Consider the following 15,683-nt stretch of genomic DNA (forward strand, 5'->3'; position numbering starts at 1 on the left):
CTGAAAACGTTTTTTTAATTTTCATTTTTATGAGACAGGGTCTCATTCTGTTGCCTGGGCTGAAGTACAGTGGCATCATCATAGCTCACTGCAGCCTCAAGCTCCTGGGCTCAAGTGATCCTCCTGCCTCAGTCTCCTGAGTAGCTGGGACTACAGGCACCTGTTACATGCCTGGCTAATTATAATTATTTTTTTGTAGAGATGGAGGACTTGCTATGTTACTCAAGCTGGTCTTGAGCTCCTGAGCTCAAGCGATCCTCCTGCTTTGGCCTCCCAGAGTCCTGGGATCACAGGCATGAGCTGCGGCACCCAGGCCTTGAAAAGAAATTTATTTTTTAAGAAATATAAATAGTAATATGGGAGGGTTTGTTGTTGTTGCTTTCAGTGAATGAAATATGTGGCCCCCATTTTTTTCCTTTGGAATATACGTAATAGATGGTAATAACCCCTGAAACATAAAGGATGAAATCCCCCAAATTTAGTTTCATTGCTGACATTCGTCGTTCAGGGCTTTGGTGCTGAGACGTCACTTGGGAACTCCCATGTGGATTCTGGGGCTGAAAACTGCCGTGCCACCCCAGCAAACTCCTTGTTCCCAGCTCAGTGTTCACTGGTGACACAGAGCCAGCAGGGAAGGCGGCTGTGCCATGCTCTGTTAGGGGGCATGGCTTCGTGGTATCGTTTTGAGATCAGCAGTTCCTCCACCCTCAGGGCCAGGAAAGATCTGCGAGAAACGCCCATCTGACCGAGTCTGTGTAAAACAAAGGCATCGCTAGAGCAGTGGTTTTCAACCCACGTGCCAGGAGAGGATCTTAGGTGTGCCATGAAATTTTTAAAGATTACTCATTAAATTATTTCCTTAAGAAGTACAAAGCACAGAGTTTTTTGTCTTTTTTTAATCAGCATAATTTAAGTGTGCTACGGAAGTTTAACTATAGGTGGAAGTGTGCCGTGAGATAAAAAGGGTTGAAAAACCTTGCTCTAGATTTCCATTACCACCATCCATCTCCAGAACTTTTCTTTTTTTTTTTTTTTTTTTGAGACAGAGTCTCACTCTGTTGCCCTGGGTAGAGTGCCATGGCGTCATCACAGCTCACAGCAACCTCCAACTCCTGGGCTCAAGTGATTCTCCTGCCTCAGTCTCACAGAGTGCTAGGATCCAGATGTGTGCCACCATGCCTAGAACTTTCTTTATTTTCCCAAACTCTGTCCCCATTAAACACTAACTCCCTCATCTCTAAAAATAGCCGGGCATTATGGTGGGCACCTGTAGTCCCAGCTACTGGTGAGGCTGAGGCAAGAGGATCACTTGAGCCTAAGAGTTTGAGGTTGCTGTGAGCTGTGATGCCAAAACATTCTACCCAGGGGGACAAAGGGAGACTCTTCCTCAATAAATAAATAAATAAATAAATAAACAAACAAGCACTAACTCACCATGCCCTCCCACTGCCCCGGCACCCCCACTTTGCTTTCTGTCTCTGGATATAGTGACACCGGGAACCTCCTGTGAGTGGAATTAGACGAGACTGGTCCTTCCGTGACTGGCTTGGTTCATGTAGCATGTCCTCACGTTCACCCATGTGTCACCGGGTCAGAATCGCCTTCCTGTTCAAGGCTGAATAATATTCCACTCACTCTTTAAAGGACATCTGGTTGTTGTTTTCTTTCTTCAAGTTTTTGGCTAGTGAGGTAAAGTTGCCATGAACGTTATTATACAAATTTTTGTGTGGACATAAGTTTTCATTTCTCTGAGATAAACGCCCGGGAGCACAGCTGCTGGGCTGGATGCTAGCTGTGTGGGTGGTTGTATAAGAAACCACTGAAGTGTGTTCCAGAGCGGCCGTATCATGTTCTCTTCCCACCAGCAATGTGCGCACAGTCTGTTGCTCTGCGTCCTCGCCACTGCTTTTCTATTTTAGCCGTTTTGATAGGTATGTAGTGATGTCTCACTGAGGCTTTAGTTTGCATCTCCCCAACGTTTAATGACGTTGCACACCTTTTCACACGTCTGTCAACCACCTGCATGTCCACCTCCGGGCGAAATACACATTCTGGTGTTTGCCCACTTTTAATCAAATGGTCGGTCTGCTTTCCTGTTGAGTTTTGAGAGTTTTTTATAGGTCCTAGATCCTAGTCCCGTGTCACATTGTGGTTTAGAAGTATATTCTTCCAGTCTATAGTTTGTGTTTTCATCCTTTTTTAAGATGACCTTTCTTAGAACATTTTTAACTTTGATCAAGTCCAATTTATCAATGTTTCCTTTTTTTATAGATTGATGTTTTGGTGTCAAGCCTGAGAACTGCTTGCTTAGCCCTAGATCCTGGAGACTTTTCTCCCGTCTTTGTTTATTTGGGTTATGTTTTACATTTAAGCCTGCAACTCATTTTGAATTAATTTTAGTGTGTGAGACCAAGGTCAAGGTTCATGTTTTGGTCTGTTCATCCAATTGCTTTAGCATCTTTTGTTGAAAAGATCGTCTTTCCTCCATTGAGTTGCTTTTGCTCCTTTGTCAAAAATTAGCTAGGGATGTCTCCATGAGTCTGGTTCTGGGCTCTCCACTTCGTCCCATGGACCTGGTTATGTGTCCCTCCTCCAGCGCCCGTGGCCTTGATTGCTGTGGCTACATAGTAATAATAGGCCTTGAAATCAGGTAGGCTGGTTTCCCCCACTTCATCCTTTCCTTTTACAATTGTTTTAGCTATTCTATTCCAGAATAGTTTTCCATATACATTTTAGAGCGATCACATTTGTATCTACAAAAACATCTTGCTTGGGTTTTGATAGGAAATGTGTTAAACCTGTAATATCAACTTCAGGAGAACTTCCATCTTCACTATGTTGAGTCTTCCAACCCATTAACATGGTGTGTCTCTCCAATTATTTAGATCATCTTTCATTTATTTCGTCAATGTTTTAGAGCTTTCAGTATATGAATCCTGTGTATGTGTGTAAGTTTTGGGACAGCTCCTCGGTTGAGAGCCGGAGTGCAGTGGCTCAATCATAGCTCACTGCAACCTCAAATGCTTGGGCTCAGGTGGTCCTTCCATCTTGGCCTCCCCAGTAGCTGAGGTTCAGGTGTGTGTCACCACGCCCGGTTGATATATATATGCGTGTGTATATATATATATATATATATATATAGGCATATGCATATGTGTAACTTAATACATACATTATAGAGACTGAGGTCTTTTCTATGTTGCCAGGGTGGTCTTCATTTCTTACCCTCAAGTGATCCTCCTGCATCTGCCTCCCAAAATGATGGGATTACAGGTGTGAGCCACTGCATCTGACTGTTAGGTCTATATCTAAGCATTTTAATTATTTGTAAATAAATAAGTGGGCTGGGCACAGTGGCTTGCACCTGTAATCCTAGCACTCTGAGAGGCCGAGGTGGGTGGATTGCTTGAACTCTGGAGTTTGAGACCAGCCTGAGCAAGAGCAAGACCCTTCTCTACTAAAAATGGAAAAACTGGCTGAGTGTTGTAGTGGGCACCTGTAGTCCCAGCTACTCGGGAGGCTGAGGCAAGAGGATTGCTTAAGCCCCAGAGTTTGAGGTTACTGTGAGCTATGATGATGCCACAGCACTCTACCCAGGGCAACAGAGCGAGACTCTGTTTCAAAAATAAATAAATAAATAAATGGCATAGTATTTTTAATTTCAGTGTTCACATATTCAGTGCTAGTCTCTAGGAATACAAACAACTGTGTTTTTATTTTATTTTTAAATGAAATTATAACTGTATACATTCATGGGGTACAATGTGATGATTGGGTATACAATGTGGACTGCTTAAAGCAAACTGATTTAATATAACCAACACCTCGCTTACTGATTCTTTGTGGTAAGACGTTTATAATTTACTCTTCCTTTGAAGTGTACCTTTGCATGGTGCACATTAGGCGAGGTCCCATCAGACGCCCTCCTCCTCCCACCAATCGCCCTCTCTCCCCTGCCCTCCCCTCCCTTCTGCTAGACTATATTTGTATTTTGTCATTCGTATGAGTGACACAAGTGGTTTTTGTATGTTTAACTTGTATCCTGAAACTTTGCTGAATGCCTTTTTTTTCTTTTGTAGAAAGTTTTTTTCATAGATTCTTTGGGATTTTTTTTTTATGTACACAATCAATCATGTCTTCTAGAAGCAGTTTTATTTCTTCCTTTTCAATCTGTGTCTTCCCCATCTTTTTCTGTTTGTTACAGTGCTGGCACTCATGGCGCTATGTTGAATTAGAGTGGCTGAGCTGGACAGCCAGGTTCCTGGTTGCAGGAGAGGGCATTCAGTCTCACACACGAGGTGTATGTTACCTGCATGTCTTAATTTGGGCTGCTATGACTGAAACATCGTGGGCTGGGTGGAGTAAACAGCAGACATTTACTTCTCGCAGTTATAGAGGCTGCAGCGTCCGGGACTTACAGCACTGGCCCAGCGGATGTCTGGCGAGGGCCACCTTCCTGGTCCCCAGGTGGCGCCTTCCTGCCGTGTTCTCACCATGCTGAGAAAGATCATCCCTCTGTGTTTATTCTATTTTTATTTTTAAAGATGGATTGTCACTCTGTCGCCTGGGCTAGAGTGCTGTGGTGTGATCACAGCTCACAGCAGCCTCAAACTTCTGAACTCAAGGGACCCTCTCCTGCCTTGGCCTCTCAGAGTGCTAGGTTTATAGGCAGGAGCCACTTGGCTCCACCTTAGTTTTTTTATTTTTAAATATTTTAAAAGCATATGTGTGTGTGTTTGTTTCTGTTTTTGTTTCTTTTTAGAGACAGAGTCTTTCTTTCTTTTTTTTTTTTTTTGTAGAGACCGAGTCTCACTGTACCTCCCTCAGGTAGAGTGCCCTGGTGTCACACGGCTCACAGCAACCTCTAACTCTTGGGCTTACTCGATTCTCTTGCCTCAGCCTCCCGAGCAGCCGGGACTACAGGCGTGCGCCACAATGCCCAGCTATTTTTTTGTTGCAGTTTGGCCGGGGCTGGGTTTGAACCCGCCACCCTCGGCATATGGGGCCGGCGCCCTACTCACTGAGCCACAGGCGCCGCCTGAGACAGAGTCTTTCTATGTTGCCCAGGCTGGTCTTGAACTTCTGGGTTCAAAGCAGTCCTCTTACCTCTCAAAGTGCTGGGATTATAGGCAAGAGCCCCTGCACCCCACTCCCATGTCTACTCTCATAAGGGCACTGATCCTCCGAATGAAGCCTTCACCTTCATGACGTGCTCGCCTCCCTTAATTCCCCCTCCGAAGACCAGCGTGGTGGGGATTAGAGGATCTGTATGTAAATCTGGGGAATATACGGAGCTCACAGCAATGCTTTTTTATCAAGTCAGAGAAGTCAGTCTGCCCTGTTGTCTCCTTTTACATCCCTTTACCCTCACTCTTTTCTAATATGACGTGTTAAATGCTTCCTCCATTCCCATCTTCATCCATCCACCGTGTCTTGATGTCCAAGCCAGGCTCCGTGATGTGTCCAGAGGTCCTCAGCTCTGCATATCACGCCTTTGTGTGGCCCTTCCTGCATGGAGTAGGGCTCACCTGCATCACCATAGGATTCTATGAAAGTGGTGAAGTGTGACTGCAGGTTGAGGCCACAGGAGTTGCTGCAGGCTCTGCTGTGTTCTCTTAGATGGCTGCTCTGAGAGCAGCTGGTGCCCGGTCATGAGGATACTTGTGCTGTCCTGTGGAGAGGTCAGGATGGCAAGGAACCGAGGCCTCTTGCCAATAGCCATGTGAGTGAGCCACCTGGGAGAGAAATCTGCTGTCCCCAACAAAGCCTGGCTGATGTCATCACTGAAACCTCACGAGAGACCCCGAGCCAGAACCACCCAGCTAGACCACTCCTGCATTCCTGACCCTCAGAGACGGCGTATAAGAAATGTTTAAGCCACTGTGTTTTGGAAGGATTTATAAGGCAGCAGTAGGTCACCATTAGAGATGTTTGAATTTCTTACTTAAATCCCCAAAGAATGGACCTGGGCTCCCGCACAGAAAATGTTCTTATGCTGAAGGGAGTACTCTGATACCACGGGAGAGGGGGCTGTAGTCAGTCAGGCTTCCTGAAATTTTCATTAAAATGGCTAAGATGCCCTTTAGCCTCACAGTCCTACTTCTGAGAATTTATCCCGGCTACACTTACACGTGTTCATAAAGAACGCAAGCTAACAAGATAAGTTAATGTGCATTCCAATTACATGTTGCACCTGTTTTCTCAAACGGCTGAATAAGTTTTTGTGGTTGCTCTGCGTAGTTTCTTGTACTCTTATCATATAAACCATTGGCTGCCAATTAGTTTTATTATTAGAACGTGTACCTGCAGAACTTAGTGTTGTTAAGAGTATATAAGCTTGTAAGAAATAAACTGAGGTTGCTGCAGGCCTAAGCTAGCTGCAGTCTCCCCCTTTTACAGACAAAAAAAGAAAAAGAACGCAAGCTAAATTTCCATCCCAGGTGGGCTTGTTAGCTCCATTGTGGAACATCTGTGCGAGGGATCTGGACAGCTTAGAAAGGACAGTGGCTGCCTGAGCACTGTCCGCGGGCTGTAATGTTAACTCACAAAGCCAGGACCTGGCAGGGAGCAATCTGGTAATTTCCAGCAGGGGTGGCGATGGCTGGGCAGTCCCACTCCTCGTGGACTGCGCATTCACAGCCGTGCTGCTTCTTGAACTGACTTTTAATTTAGGAATAATTTCAGATTTTCAGAGACATCACAAATTCAGTACAGAGAATTCTTACATATCCCCCCTACCCCACTGGGTTTCCCCTCTGATTAACATTTTACTTAACTGTACGTAGTACATGCATTAAAACTATGAACTTCACACTGGAATCATGTTATTAACTGAATGACAGACTTCATTTGGATTTCATACATTGTTTCCATGAGTTTTCTTTTTCTGTTCTCAGATCCAATCTAGGATCCCACATTATTTAGAAAGGCATTGGGGGGCTTTTTTCCCGTAAATATAGATTTATTGAGATATAATTCACCTAGTCAGAGTGTACAGTTCAGTGGATTTTCAGGTATTCGTAGGATCATAGAAATACCACTACTATCTAATTCCAGAACATTCTTGTCCCCCCGAGAGGCACGCCCTGCCCCTGGGCAGGCCTTTCTCACCCCTCTCCCACTGCGTGTGGAGCTGTGTTCTGGGCATTGGGGGAGAATGGAATCATGTAACACACAGTCATTTGCGACTGGCTGCTTTCACTTAGCTTAGTGTTGAAAAACATTGTTTTCAAATTTTTATTAGAGACGATTTTTTGGAGCAGTGTTAAGTCCACCGCAAAAGTGAGAGGAAGATAACCAAGCTATCTCATATGCCCCAGCCCCGGACAGCTCTACGGACACCCTCACCAGACGGGCACTTACGGTGCAACCCGTGACCCCACTTGGCGCAGCCTTTACCCAGCACCCACAGCGTCCCTTAGGGCTCACGCGCACTCTGCGGGTTTGAACAAATGAGTGATGGCGTGTATTTACTGGGACAGTATCTCAGAGGGTGATAGTTTCACTGCCCTAAAATGTGTTCCATCTATTCATCACTCCCCTCCTCTGAAGCATGGCTTATAATAGTGAAAAATGGAAATAATCCAAAGATGTATGCACAGACGAATGGATAAATAAATTTCGATATATTCATATAATGAAATACTATCCAACTGTGAACATGAATGATTTAAAGCTACATCTGTCATCCTGGATGAATCTCAAAAACACTATTGAGCAAAATCAATCAGCTGCAGAAGAATTCATGATTGCCAATAACTGTAATAATATGGATGGTAATTGTGGCAAATACTTAATTGAGTGGTGACCATGTGCCAGGCACGGTTCCCTTTATAAGGATTGCTGATTTATTATGCACGAAGCAGAGAACATTTATATAAGCTTTTAAAATGAGCACAGTAATACTACATATTATTTATGGAAATATGCCTATGCAATAAATGTATCAAAACATGCCCAGGCAGGATAAACACCAAGTTCAGGGCAGTGGTCCCCTCTGGGGCCGGAGGAGGGCGGGTGGAATTGGAGTGGGGGGACGCTGTGCCTGTGATGTTTGTCAGCCTTAGAGTGGGTGGGGGCGTGGGCGTTCTTCATGCCCCATCCTTGCGGTGCGCCTGATTGATTTCATCATAATCTTAAAAAGAGCAAGACTACAGCAGCACAGTGTATGGAGTGAGCTATATTTAGGTTTTTGAAATGATTCGTGCATACATGCCAGCCCCTACAGGCACAAGCCCCGGAGAGGCTCAAAAGGAAGCCTGCGGTCTGGGGAGCAGAGGTGGAGGGGAGACTCGCTTTTCCCTGAGACTTTTTAAATTTTGTATTGCGTGTACTATTAATTAAACAATAACCCAACCTATATTTTTATATTCCCTTTTTCTCTTCTAGGCAGTTTCCCATCCAGAGGCTTGTTGCCCCCACAAAGGTCCCGGGGCTCCCACGATCTCAGCTTTCAGACGAGAGCGCTGAGTTGCAGGCAGGTTCCCGGCTTCCTTGCCTGGTGGTTCCCAGTGAGGCTCCTTCTGCCCTGGGCAGTGAAGCTCCCTGGGAGGGGCAGATCCACCGGCTCCTGGGCAGTGGAAGGCAGAAGTGGCCACAGTGCCCTCCCCGTGGTGTTCAGCATGGCATTCCCAGGCAGAGCTTGGGCAGTGCTGTAGTGCAGCCCCTTTCTAGTGAGGTGGCCACTGCCTCTGAGACTGAGAGGCATGTACTTAGAGGCATGGCCACAAGGGATGCCACAGCAGCTTCAGGGGCCCCCAGGTCCCTGACATCCCACCGCTGAAGGTTCAGGCAGGTTTATTCTGGAGAAATGAAGGATGCTGCAGCTGCAGCAGGCACGGGGTCACTGGCAGATCAGCAGGTGTGTGTGGCTGGACAAGAACTTGCCTTTCTCACCAGTTTCCAAGTGATTTGAAGCCGCTGCTGCTGGCCCAGGGCCCACATGGTGAAAACTATCATGTTGGAGCCGTCTCTTCTGTAATTTTTGGCTAATGGAGCTGCCGAGGATTGTGCAGGAAACATGTGTGCAGGCTGCCCTGCCATGGAGGTCACGCGTGCACCTGGGGCTGCCCTCGCTGCCTGCACTGTGAGGTGGAGCCCTTGCTCAGACTCTCCTGGGCGTGTGTTGAAGCAGATTCCCAGGCCTCCCTCCTACTGAGCCTGAATTCCCAAAGGAGGCCTGGGAATCTGCCTGTTTCACAAATGCTCCCTGCTGTGCTCTGGGAACAGGTGCAGGGATCCAGACCCGGCCTCCCCAGCAGTGCCTGGGCTTGTGGGAGAGGCACAGCCTCTGCCTCCCAACCTGTCTCTGAGGCCTGTGGGTTACTCACACAGGGGTGTAAGGGGGATGGAGCCATGCCCCTCCCCAGCTCAAATACACCGTCCCCCAGGAGGTGCAGCAGATGGGAGCTGCGCTCTCATACCCTCTGTGGGAATGTAAAATCATGCAGCCATTGAGGCAAACAGTTTGGCAGTTCCTCAACAAATTTAACATTGAATGACCATAGGACACAGCACTTCTACTCCTAGGCATATGCCTGAAGAACTGAGAACAGATGTTCAAGGAAAAACTTGTATTGGAGTGTTCCTGGAAGCCCTATTTACAAAATAGCCAAAAGGTGGAAACAACAGCCCAAGTGTTCATCAACTGAAAAATGGCTAAACAAAGAGCAGTCTACCCATGGAATGGAATATTATTCAGCTATAATAAAGTTCTGATCCATGCCACAACCCTATGTGAATTTTGAATCATTTTTATAAATAAGAGAAGCCAGTCAGAAAATGACAAATAGTCTTAATTCTGTGTTTCAGGAAAATCCTGGGACAGAATAGAAAAACTACCCTCCAAACTAAGATGGTTCCAAGAGACCACAGAATAACTGAGGCAAGTCCAGCTTGGTGAGTTATGTGGGTTACTCACACAGGGTGCTCACTTCTAATCCAGACAGGAATCGCCTGGGCTAACAGCTGTAATCCTAGCACTATGGGAGGCTGAGGCAGGAGGATCACTTGAACTCAGAGGAGTCTGAGGTTGTGGGGAACTACCATGATGCCATAGCACTCAGGGTGACAGAGTGAGACTTTGTCTCAAAAAAAAAAAAAAAAAAAGAAAAGAAAAAGAAAGAAAGAAAGAAAGAAAAAGAAAAAAAGACAGGAATCCACCAGCACTCCCTCCTGGGCAGTGAGGAGGAAGATCCGTGCTGCCTGCCTGTTTGTGGAGCCTCGAGTTCCTTTCTGGCAGGTTACACAGCGCTCTCTCTCTCTCTGTGTCACTGGTGTTTCCTTGTGACATAGGCCAAGAACGTGTGGTACTTCCCATGAGGTGGAGACTCCGGCATTACCGCTAACTACAGGGCAGTGGAAGACAGCTAAGCTAACTTAAAACAGTTTATACCAGTCTTAAGACTTATGACCATATTCTATGCAAAAGGAGTTATTAAGAATACCCTTTGTATTTTGTATTTCTTTCTGCTTCCCTGCTTTGATCTCTATGTCCGAGTTCAAAAGACATCTGTACGAGTTCTGTAAAACATTAGAAGCCACTTCCCCCCCATTCCGTTTACACGGTATGTCCAGAGTAGGCAAATCCACAGACACATTAGGTAGGTGTTGGTTGCCGGGGGCTGGGAGCCGGGAGGGGAAAGGAGGAAGGACTGCTAGTGGGTGCAGGGTCTCTGGGGTGATGGGACTGGACAGCGGGGATGATTGTGCAGCGCTGGGAATGTTCTTAGTGCCGCTGGGCTGTCTCCTTAGAATGCTCAGTGAAGGTGCCCCACCTGAGCACACTCTCCCCAGTACCACACCTGCCCACTCACTCTCCTTTGCCCTCTGGCCTTGCTAGCATTTTTTCTCTCTCCCACTTTGTTCCTGGTGGTGCCGTGCCAAGTTAACTGCTCACTTTCCCAGTCTGCTCTGCTTCGAGGGGTGGCCATGGACACCATGGTGGCTACTGACGTATTGGCAGGCATTTCTGGGAAAGCACTGGCATTTCTGTTAAGAGAGACAGGCATAGCTGAATAGTTCTGCCCCTTACTCTTGCCTTAGAAGGGAACGTGGTGTGTGGAGCAGCCGCCGGGGCTGGTAGCCATGAGGTGGGAAATTTGAGGGCGAGGCTGAGAAACTCAGATGGCTGAGCTGTCAGACCAGAGCCAGGGGCCACCCCCCTCTTCTCCTGCACTGTACTCCCTGAGGAGGTTGTGTTTTAAGTGAAGGGGCAGTGAACAAAGACAAACAGAATCCAGGCTCTCCTGGAGCTGACATTTTCATGCCATAAGAAAAAATTAAACCATTATTTGTTTAAGTCTCTTGAAATGGGAGTTTCTGTTATTTGTAGCCAAATTCATTCAGTATTAACTGATACACTCATTTACTTAAATCCTTTGATCTCCTTCCAGAGGTAAGAGTGAAGATGTTGGCTCCGTGTTAAGGCGTCCTGGGAGCGGCTTCTGAGGCTGGAGCCTGGACTGTATTTCCCAGACAAGTCATTCTCACCTTGCACCTACCCAGGGCCTGTCCGCGGCCGTAGGAGAGTGGAACTGTGTAATCCGTGTCCTCAGAGAGGTGGATGGAGGATGACGCTGCCATAGTGAAAATTGGAAATTATCTTACATGTCCAGCTAGAAGAGGACCGTCAAGGAATCGGGGCAGACCCACTCATCAACTGTCGTGTCGCCACGTCCATAAAGGGCTGGGACGCAGCAGCCATGGGAACCAGGCCTAGGGTGTAAAGCAAAGCAAGCAAAGTGGGGACAAAGGTTTAAGAGCATCATCGTCCAAGCTCCAGTAAGAGAAGGTGGATGTTAGAAGACTGGAAAGCGTAGCACAGGCCTGGATGCTAAACCGGCTTGGTGGCAAGGCTGCCGGTACTTTGCTATCTCTGTGTGCACCTAATGTGGTTTTGTGGCTTTGAATTTAAAAACTGTGCTCTATTTAAAAACCAAATCTGCAGCAAGTGCACTCCCAACAGGAAAATGGGGTGTCACACTCTCTTGGGATGGTGCAGGGCGCAGGGGTCTGAGGGAGTCAGAAACTTGGCAGCCCTGTCCTCAGCAGGGAGCCCCGCCCACTGTGACTATGGCTTGGAGGCGGCCCTGAAACAGCCCCACCTCCCGACCCTCGTGATTGGCTGAAAGATGCCCCTCCTACTCCAGCCGAGCCAGTCGTGGGTCCACAATCTTTGCCAGTGATTGGCCCATGTGGGGCATGTGACCAGCGGGCCCAGAGCCTGGAGCGCCCCTGGGGACCAGAACAGGAGGCTGCGCGCATCTCTAAGGCCTTTTCGGGAAATGCTCTAAGGAAGGGGGATTGGGCCTGTGATCAGCTTTCCTGGCAGCCTGGAGCTTTCTCAAGGCTGGCACGTTGCAGGTGGGCTGCGGTCCTCCTAGACTTCAGCTGTTAGAAATCCTGTTAGCGCTTAAAGTGCTTTAATGTTGAGGGAGAGAGGTGAACAAAATCATTTGGTTTGAGAATCAGTAGTTTTTATAGGCTAAGGTTAAGCCCCAGTGGAGATGACAGCTCCGAGGGGCCAGGCTAGAGTTTGTCTAAAGATAAAGTCTTAGTCATCACTCAAGGATGTCTTTGTGGTCTTTGAGGCCCCACTCAGGTGAGCTTACAGCAGAAGTGGGTTCCTTCTTCCAGGAGCTGGGCACTGGGATGGGTTACTCAAAACACCTGATTCTGGGAGGATGGCTACACTCCCAGCCCTTCCCCCGTGTGTGTGTGTGTGTGTGTGTGAGAGAGAGAGAGAGAGAGAGAGAGAGAGACTGACTGACTCCCCTGGTATTCTGGGAGCTGCGGGGCTTTCCACTGGCTGAAACAGGGCTGGTCTGGGCAGGTGTCTTTCCCTCATTAGGCTCATCTGCCTGGGCCAGAAAACTGAGGCCTGTGTTGAGTGAGGGAGAGTCTGAGGGGTTTAAGCCCATGTGTCTGTCCAGGACACAGCCTGCTTACCCTGCAGTCACTGATGCAGGATTTAGGAAGTGCCTCTTTTCACACCCTGGGACAGGGTAGGCGAGGCATGCAGCTCTACACAGAGGGGAGGAGGCACCTGGTGGTATGCGGGAGCATGGGCCACAGATGGCCAAGGCAAGTGGAGGATTCCCAGTAGCTTTCCGGATAAGAAAGATCAGCACAGGGGCAGGAAGTGTATGGGAGGAGTCCCTAAGTTTCTAGGGAAGTTGTTCCTCCTTGCCAGCTGCTGAAGACCAGACAGAGCCTCCAGGAGCTGCAGTGGGCGAGCGGGGCCTCGTGGAGATGGAGGGGCTGTCTCTCTGGCATGGAGGGCTGCAGGCGATGCCTGGGCAGTGCTGCCACAGCGCATGGAATCAGCAGAGCTGCCCCCTTGGGGCTTTTTATCCTGAGGGGTGAGCAGGGTGGGAAAATAAGTAAAGAAATAAGCCATTTGGAGGATTAACAAGAGCCACGGGGAGATGAGAGAGCGTGTGATTGGAGTAAGTGGTCCTTCTCTAAATCTGGTGATCCGGGAAGACATGTAGGCCTCGGGGAAGAACATTCCATGTACCAGGAAGAGCCCCCAGAGGCAGCTCTAAGGTGGCAGTGTGGCTGGGGCAAGGTGAGGAGGGCAGCCAGGAGCCCGTTCTCTCAGGCTGGGGAGAGCCTGGGGCAGAGCAGCAGAGCTGAGTCCGCAGTGGTGGGTGTTTTGAACTATGTGCAGCCCTCCTGTTTTGTGGTCTCCTTTCCTCCCACCATAAGGAGCCACCACACTCTCCACTTGGTCCTCCTGGCTGCTGCCAGAGAGAACTGGTCGCGCACGGGGAGGGGGTTGGGGGAGGGCTGGTTGTTCCCAGCAAGTCTGGAGGGCACTAAAGGTCTCAGGCTGTATGGTTTTCTCTGGGCTTCAATATCTCTATCAGGGCCTTTTATAAACTCTTGCTTGAAAACGGAGGCTTTATTTTTAGCTTGCCTGGATGGCAGGCTCCCAGGCCGAGGAGAGCCTCACATTGGTGTATGGTCTGTTGCTGTGTTTCCAGACTCAGTCTGCAGCTGTGGGCCCCTTGCCTTAGCCCCCAGTTGCTTGGCCTTTCTCCTCTGCCCTAGGGGTGATAGCAGAGGGGGAGGAAAGGCCTGTCCTGTTCTAACTGGCAGAGGGCAGCTGTGGGCTGTGCGAGAAAACACACCATTGTCTGGGGCAGGAGCTGCATCAGGAATTTGTGGTTGTAAGCAACAAAAATAGGCTCTGGCTGACTTAGGCCATAAACATGCTGGGAGTGTTCTGGGTCGTTCACAGCCACAAGAGGAAGAGTTTAATGGGAGGGCCTGAGAAGGGCAGGCCCCAGGGCAGCTCCGTCCCTGGGGGGGACTCTCTTCAGGGTGACTTGTTCCAGCTGCCTCTCGGCCGCATGGGATGGCATCTGGTTCTTTGAGCCTCCTTATCTGTAACGGGGATGATCACTGTGTGATACTTACCTCCTGAGAATGAAAGCAGACGGCATATGTCACATGCTCTCTAAGCCGCTGGTCTTTTAGCAAAGTTAGGTTCTTTCTCTGAAAACCACAGTTCCTACTCTCGCTACTTCTGATCTCAGTCAAGCAAATTAAGGTAAACACATTCACGCCAAATCAAGCCTCCCTTTCCATATCTCTGAGGCGATTCAGGGAGAAGGGGCCTGCACCTTGCCCAGCCCCCTGAACCCCGGCCCTGTACAAATGACTTCAGGAGGGGGCAGATTCGGACCCCCAGGAGGTCCCAGGCATCTGATTTGGGTTCTCACCTACCAACAGACTTAAGGAAGCTGTACAGCAAGCCTTGGTTCTCTGTTCACTGGACCTTGGCAAGCCTTAAGTTTCCTCATTGATAGAGGGGGGGTCATCTGTGGACTGACACTCCCAGGTCAGTACTCGGAACGGGTCTGGCACGCAGAGGGCGCTGGGGAGATTGACTGCTTTCCCCAGCCTGAACCACCTCGTGGGCTCACCATGGAGCTAAGTTGACTTCTGCCTTGTGCTTATGTCCTCTCCAGGGAGTGTCAAGGGGTGTGGGGTTTGGAGAAAACATTTAATTCCATGTCTGTGGTCCTCAGACAAGGAAGACTACAGGTGGGCAAAGGCATGATGGCTCGACGTCTGGGAGCCCCAGGACAGAGTGCCGGCCACCAGATGCAGGGGCTGATGAGCTGTCTGGCACACAGTCCCGCTACGGTATCACTGGGTCCTTACTGTGACCCGCCTCATACAGGGTTCAGTGGCCATGGGCTATAATCCAGCTCACTCTTTGGCTCTTGGACCCGTGCCACATACTTAGAGCACATGCAACAGCATGTGAAACAGAGGGGCTGAGAAGCCTGGCCACCTTTCCCTGACCACACCTTCGGATTCTTGGATCATTGGCTATATCTGTTATCTGAAACTGAAAAATCCAGATGTCCAGTGGACTCCTGGCCTGGTGAATAGCAGCACTGTCAACAGTCTTGTGAGGTCAACAGGCATGGGGAGAATTCCAGGGCTGAGCTGCTCCTTGCTCCCTTGAGACAGGTGCGTGGTAGGATAGCTCAAGGTCATGCTGACAGTCACAGCATGTGGGCGACAGAGCACGTGGGATTGCCCTGCCTCTGGGCACATCAGCAGCCAGAGAAGACCAGGCTGCTGCTGCTCCCAGAGTCCCATGAATGGTCACTCCTGCCGCGGCTGTTCTGGTCCACGGGCAGGCAAGGCTGCTCACCTGTGTG

Source organism: Nycticebus coucang, chromosome 14, assembly GCF_027406575.1.
Source record: "Nycticebus coucang isolate mNycCou1 chromosome 14, mNycCou1.pri, whole genome shotgun sequence".
Taxonomy (NCBI): Eukaryota; Metazoa; Chordata; class Mammalia; order Primates; family Lorisidae; genus Nycticebus; species Nycticebus coucang.